Source organism: Bubalus kerabau, chromosome 2 (assembly GCF_029407905.1).
Source record: "Bubalus kerabau isolate K-KA32 ecotype Philippines breed swamp buffalo chromosome 2, PCC_UOA_SB_1v2, whole genome shotgun sequence".
Classification (NCBI taxonomy): domain Eukaryota; kingdom Metazoa; phylum Chordata; class Mammalia; order Artiodactyla; family Bovidae; genus Bubalus; species Bubalus kerabau.
The window spans coordinates 93119804-93126834 of NC_073625.1; the positions used below are offsets into that span (position 1 = coordinate 93119804).

Here is a 7031-nt window from a genome sequence, read left to right on the forward strand (position 1 = left end):
CTTTACCATGTTGTACATTAAATCCCTAGTATTTATAACTGGAAGTTTGTATTTTTTAACTACCTTCAACTAATTCTATGACCCTCTCCAGTATTTACAAATCTGATCTCTTTTACTATGAGCTTGCTTGTTTGTTTTTGAAGTATAATTGATCCATAGCACTATGTTAGTTCCTGGTGCACAAAATAGTGATTTAATATTTCTATACATTTTAAAGTTATCACCATAAGTCTAGTTGTCTTCTGTCACTATACAAAGACATTTCATAATTATTGATATATTCCCCATGATACATTTTGTACCTGTGACAAATTTATTTTGTAACTGAAAGTTTGTACCTCTTAATCTCCTTCTTCTATTTCCTTCTACCACTCCTTCCCCTCTGGCAACCACCTGTTTGCACTCTGTATCTATAACTCTGCTTCTGTTTGGTTATATTTGTTCATTAAAAAAAAATAGATTCCACAAATAAATGAATTCATGCATTGTTTTTCTCATATTTCCTTTAACAGAAACCCTCTAGGCCCATCTATAACTGAAAATGGCAAAATTTCATTTTTATGGATGAGTAATATTCTGTTCATATATATGCCACATCTTCTTTACCTATTCGTCTATTGATAAGTTCTGAGGTTTGCTATTGTAAATAATGCTTGAGTGCTGTATCTTGGTTATTGTAAATAATTCTGTAATGAACACAGGGACGCATGTATCTTTTCCAATTACTGTTTTCAGTTCATTTCAGTTCAGTCACTCAGTCATGTCACACTGTAAGTTTTCTTCAGATAAATACCCAGGGGTAAAATTGCTGGATCATATGTTAGTTCTGTTTTTAATTTTTTTGAGAAATCTTCATGCTGTTTTCGGAGAAGGCAATGGCACCCCACTCCAGTACTCTTGCCTGGAAAATCCCATGGGTGGAGGAGCCTGGAAGGCTGCAGTCCATGGGGTCGCTGAGGGTCGGACACGACTGAGCGACTTCACTTTCACTTTTCACTTTCATGCATTGGAGAAGGAAATGGCAACCCACTCCAGTGTTCTTGCCTGGAGAACTCCAGGGACAGGGGAGCCTGGTGGGCTGCCGTCTATGGGATCGCACCGAGTCGGCACGATTGAAGCGACTTAGCAGCAGCAGCAGCATGCTGTTTTCCATAATGGCTGTGCCATTACATTACCACTTACAGTTCACAATGGTTCCCTTTCCACACATCCTTGCCTACACTGGTTTTTTCTTATCTGTTTGATATAGCCACTCTGACAGGGGTGAGGTGATATCTCATAGTTGTGATTTGCATTTCCCAGATGATTGGTGATATTAAGCATCTTTTCATATGCCTATTGGTCATCTGTACGATTTCTTGGAAACATATTCAGGTCCTCTATTTTGTAATTGGGTTATTTGTTTGATTTTGAGTTGTAAGCGTTCTTTGTATATTTTGAATATTGATATACCCTTGGTCAGGCATATCATTTGCAAATATCTTCTCCCATTCATTTAGCAGCCTTTCTTGTATTGCTGATAGTTTTCTTGGTTTGTGCAAAAGCTTTTTAGTTTGATGTAGTCCCATTTATCTATTTTTGCTTCTGGTTCCCTTGTCTAGGGAAGACAAATCCAAAAAAAATATTGCTAAGACCTATATCAAAGAGTGTACTTCCTCTGGTTTCAGATATTACATTCAAGTCTTTAATCCATTTTAAGATTTTCTTATATATGGTATGAGAAATTGGCCCAATTTTATTATTTTTCATGTAGCTGTCTAGTTTCCCCAACCCATTTATTAAAGAAAGTGTCTTTTTCCCATTGTAAATGCTTACCTCCTTTGTCATGAACCCTGTAGGTGTGGGTTCATTTCTGGGCTCTCTGTTCTGTTCCATTGATCTGTGTATCTGTTTTTGTGCCAGTACTATATTGTTTTGATTACTGTAACTCTGCAGAATAGTTTAAAATCAGGGAGCATGATTCCTCTGATTTTGTTCTTCTTTCTTAATATTGTTTTGCTTATTCAGGTTTGGGGCTTCCCTGGTGGCTCAGAAAGTAAAGCATCTGCCTGCAATGTGGGAGACCTGGGTTCAATCCCAGGATAAGGAAGATCCCCTGGAGAAGGAAATGGCAACTCACTCCAGTACTCTTGCCTGGAAAATCCCATGGATGGAGGAGCCTGGTAGGCTACAGCCCATGGGGTTGCAAAGAGTTGGACACAACTGAGCGACTTCGCTATTCAGGTTCTTTTGTGTTTCCTTATTTATTATTATTTGTTATAGTTCTACCATTGGTATTTTGATGAGGATTGCATTGAATCTGTAGATTGGCTTGGCTAGTATTGTCATTTTAACAATATTCTTCCAATTCATTAGCACATGAGTCTTTCTATCTGTGTTCTCTTTAGTTTTTTCATGGGTGCCTTATAGTTTTCTAAGTATAGCTGTTTCTTAGATTTATTCTCAGGTATTTTATTATTTTTGATGTGGTTGTGAATGGGATTATTTTCTTAATTTCTCTTTCTATAGTTCATTGTTAGAATATAGAAACTCAACAAACTTCTGTATATTAATTTTGTATCCTGTAATTTTACTGAATTAATTGATGAGTTCTAGTAGTTTTTTTGGTTCTATCTTTAGGATTCTCTTTGTATAGTATTATGACGTCTGCAGTGACAATTTTTACTTCTTTCTTTCCAATTTGGATTCCTTATATTTCTTTTTTCTTTTTTTTGTCTGATTGTTATAGCTAAGACTTCTAGAACTATGTTGAATAAAAGCTGAAACTGTGGGCATCTTTGTCTTGTTCCTGATCTTAGAGGAAATGCTTTTACCTTTTCAACATTGAGTATGATGTTAGCTATTGTTTGTCATATGTGGCCTTTATTCTGTTAAGGTATAATCAATCCCTTTATACCCATTTTTTTGAGAGTTTTAATTATAAATAAATGTTGGATTTTGTCAAAACTTTTCCTGCATGTATCAAGATAATCATATGGGGCCCACACTTGGTAAAAACTTATGCTATTGCCCTCTTAAAATTCTCCATAATTTTATCTTTGAAACTGTGTTTTGTAAGTGAGGTCTCAGGGGATAATGCAGCATGGGCATGAGGAGAGGTGTAACAAATAACAAAAGGAGATTAAAGAAAATAAAAACAATGCATTTCTAAGCAGAATATTCTGATATAGTTTTCTTCCCAATAATGACTGCTAGTGGCTTTGTCTTCATAGACTGAGGCATAGTTCAAAGGATGTTTTAAAATTATATTACTGCTGGTTTCCCCAAATTTTTGTGTCCTCACTATTTTGTTGGTGTGACTGTTCTAAGGTTTGTAAAGCAATGCTTCATATATTTTATGCCACCCATCATTCACTTTATACAGATGTTGCCATGTTGAAAACAAGCTGGCTGCTTTTTCAGAGAAAAATATTTGTCTATTCCTAGAGATTTTTATTAAAAAAAACTAAGATCATGGCATCTGGCTATGATAAACCTAAACAGTGTGTTGGAAAACAGAGACATTACTCTGCTGACAAAGGTCCATATAGTCAAGGCTATGGTCTTCCCAGTGATCACGTATGGTTGTGAGAGCTAGACTGTAAAGAAGGCAGAGGGCCAAAGAGTTGATGACTTCAAACTGTGGTGCTGTAGAGTCCTGAAAGTCCCCTGGACAGCAAGGAGATAAAACCAGTCAATCTTAGGGGAAATCAACCCTGAATACTCATTGGAAAGAATGATGCTGAAGCTGAAGCTCCAGTACTTTTATCCGAACAGCCGACTCATTGGAAAAGTCCCTGGTGCTTGGAAATATTGAAGGCAGAAGGAGAAGAGTGTGTTAGAGGATGAGATGGCTGGATGGCATCACTCTTGTAATGGACGTGAACTTGGGCAAACTTTGGGAGATGATGAGGGATAGGGAGGCCTGGCATGCTGCAGTCCATGAGGTCTCAGAGTCAGACACCACTGGGTGACTGAAAAACAACAGACATTTTAAAATCAAAATTTATGATTTTAAATTATAACAAAACATTTATTATAGAAATGAAAACAGAACTATATCAAGCAAAAGCTGAAAAGTCGTATTATTACCCCTTTTTACCCCATAATTCTGCTTCCTAGAAGGAATCACAAATAATAGTTCAGTATCTGTCCCATGTACATCTCTTCTGGTTCCATAACTGGATTTTGTGTTCTCAAGAATATATAGCAACTATCCTTCCATATCAATATATTTACTTGAGAGTAAAAGATTCAATATATTAACACTGTATTTTATGTATGCATTACAGTTTTTAAAGCCAACCCCAAATTGATTATTTCTAAACTTTCAAAGTAAAAATTTTAAAATGTAAATAACCTGCAATGAACATATTTTTTACATTTATCATTATAATAAGATAGCATAAAGGACATGAGGATCTGAAATGGATATATTTTGTTGTGAATTATTAGGTATATTATGACAGCCATCCACCCTAATTGTGCAGCCTATCAGTAATAGCATCTCTTCTTATCTTCTAGTTGAGAATTACTGCTTCAGGCTAATCACCAGATCTGAAAACAAAGGTTCTGTTCAATTGTTCCTAATGATAAGGATGATAATGATCATGATAATCATGATTTTACTTGGTTTGTTACAAATGCAAGTCATTAAAATTTGGCCCCTGCTTCCTCCTTTCTTGAATTGGTGCTTCGGGACAAAAGATCAGAGTCTGCAGAGTTGCCTTAACAACAGTCAATGACCAGTAGGAAAAGCTTAGTTTTCTATGCCTTACTAAGAAGTAAGATCATAAGGATTGCAGCCAAAAGATGTTGTTCCTTATGACTCCTGCAACAGCTTCATTGTGACTTCCTGCACACGTTGAAGCTCTCATTAAGGCTGCTGTTGTGAAGTTTGCCTAGGAGAGGATTGACAGTTATTTTGATTAACCAGAGTTGACAGTTTGGACTTTGCCTTTTGTGATGGTGTTGCTTTAACATACAGTACAGTCTCTTTCAGGTGTTACCTGCACTCACTCATTTGTAGACTACAGGCCTGTCCACATCTCTGCGTTTCCTTTGACCATCAACCTAACCTCTCTTTTCCTGTCTTGTACTGAGTCATTATCTCTGGTCTTACTTGGTATCAAGGGACCCAAGGAGACTTCTGTTCTGTGTAGGTAATCAGGATGCCTTTTCTGATATCAGTTTGAAATCTCAATAATTTTGCAAGCTTTCTGCCCTCCCCTACACATCAATCTGGATGAGAGATTCTGTCTTCTTTCCTATTGTGCTGAGGGATTCTGTCTTCTTTCTGATTTTATTTTTAGGTTCTCTCTAGAGAACATGATCAGTTTCAAATAAAAACAAAACCAGACTTAGATAAGGAGAGATTTTATTGCTAGAAGGAGGAAAGGGAATACTGCAGTAGGGAAGGTAGAATATTGCAACAGGGAGAATGTTTGGACTCTAAGCTCTGCAAACATCTCAAAGATTAGTCAGATTTAGTCAGAAAAGGCTTTGTTTTTGGAGGAAGGAGTAAACAATGCTAGAAAGAACAAGACTGGTGAAATGGGGTGAGGGAGAGTTGCTGTGCAAAGACAGGAGATTAGAGAATGTTTTTACCCTGAAGTTAGCATATTCTCAGAAGGAGCTATTAAGGAAGAGTCCTGTGATAGCTCAGGTGACGGTAGATCAAAAGCCAGTGACTGGAGGATGAAGATTTATTTATTTTAAAACATTGTTTTATTGAAGTATAGTTTATTTACAGTGTTTTGTTAATTTTTGCTGCACAGAAAATTGATTCAGTTTTATATATGTTGACTTAAAAATACTCACAACCTAAAAGTTAAGAGTTATGTTTTATTTTGTGGGAAGTTTTAGGACTTCAAGCTTGGGAGACAGCATCTCAAGTAACCCTGAGAGAACTGCTCCAAGGAGGTAAGGGGGAAGATCCAGTTTATATAGAAGATTTGCAACAAAAGGCAGGTAATCTGAAAATCAAAAGATTATTGTTAATTAAAGAGAATCATTAACCTCAGACATGCAGATGACACCACTCCAATGGCAGAAAGCAAAGAAGAACTAAAGAGCTTTTTGACAAGGGTAAAAGAAGACAGTGAAAAAGCTGGATTAAAACTCAATATTTGAAAAACTAAGATCAAGGCCTCTGGTCCCATCACTTCATAGCAAGTAGAAGAGGAAAAAGTAGAAAGAGCGGCAGATTTTCTTTTCTTGGGCTCTAAAATCACTGCAGACAGTGACTGCAGCCTTGAAATTAGAAGATCCTTGTTTCTTAGAAGGAATGCTTTGACAAACCTAGACAGCATATTAAAAAGCAAAGACATCACTTTGCCAACAAAGGTCCATCTAGTCAAAGCTATGGTTTTTCCAGTAGTCAGGTATGGATGTGATAGCTGGACCATAAAGAAAGCTGAGCACCAAAAAATTCATGCTTTTGAATTGTGGTATTGAAGACTCTTGAGAGTCCTTTGGACAGCAAGGAGATCAAACCAGTCAATCTTAAAGGAAATCAACCCTGAATATTCATTGGAAGGACTGATGCTAAAGCTGAAGCACCAATGGTTCGGCCACCTGATGTGAAAAACTGACTCCATTGGAAAAGACCCTGATACTGGGAAACATAGAAGGAAGGAGGATTAGGGGCTTACAGAGGATGAGATGGTTTGGAAGGCATCACCAACTCCACAGACATGAATTTGTCTGAGTTCTGGGAATTGGTGATGGACAGAGAAGCCTGGTATGCTGCAGTCCATGGAGTTGCAAAGAGTCAGACATGACTGAGTGACTGAGCTGAACTGAATGGCTGAGTAGCATTCCATTGTATACACATACAACATCTGCCGGGGTCCAGCCCCGGTGGATCCAGGGAAATCGAAGGGGAGATGGCTTCGGCAAACAGGATATGATAGAATTAAAGATATAAAGAGTAGTTAAATAGGGATAGCTCAGTGAAGAAATTCAGTGAAGAAAAGAGGTTGAATAATTTGGTTTACGTGGAAAACCAATAAAATTCCAAGACAAGGAATTTGCGTCACCTACGTAGGCCG

General features: G+C 37.2%; 1 long non-coding RNA gene across 1 annotated transcript in view; it reads left to right on the plus strand.

Annotated features, from left to right (window-relative positions):
• Nucleotides 1-5880, plus strand: part of LOC129643475 (uncharacterized) — a 68472-nt gene extending 62592 nt beyond the window's left edge. Inside the window, exons 2-3 of the long non-coding RNA XR_008710320.1 lie at nt 2008-2223; nt 5839-5880. This is a non-coding gene — a long non-coding RNA (uncharacterized LOC129643475). The remainder of the gene's footprint in view (nt 1-2007; nt 2224-5838) is intronic.
• Nucleotides 5881-7031: the final 1151 nt, after the last annotated feature.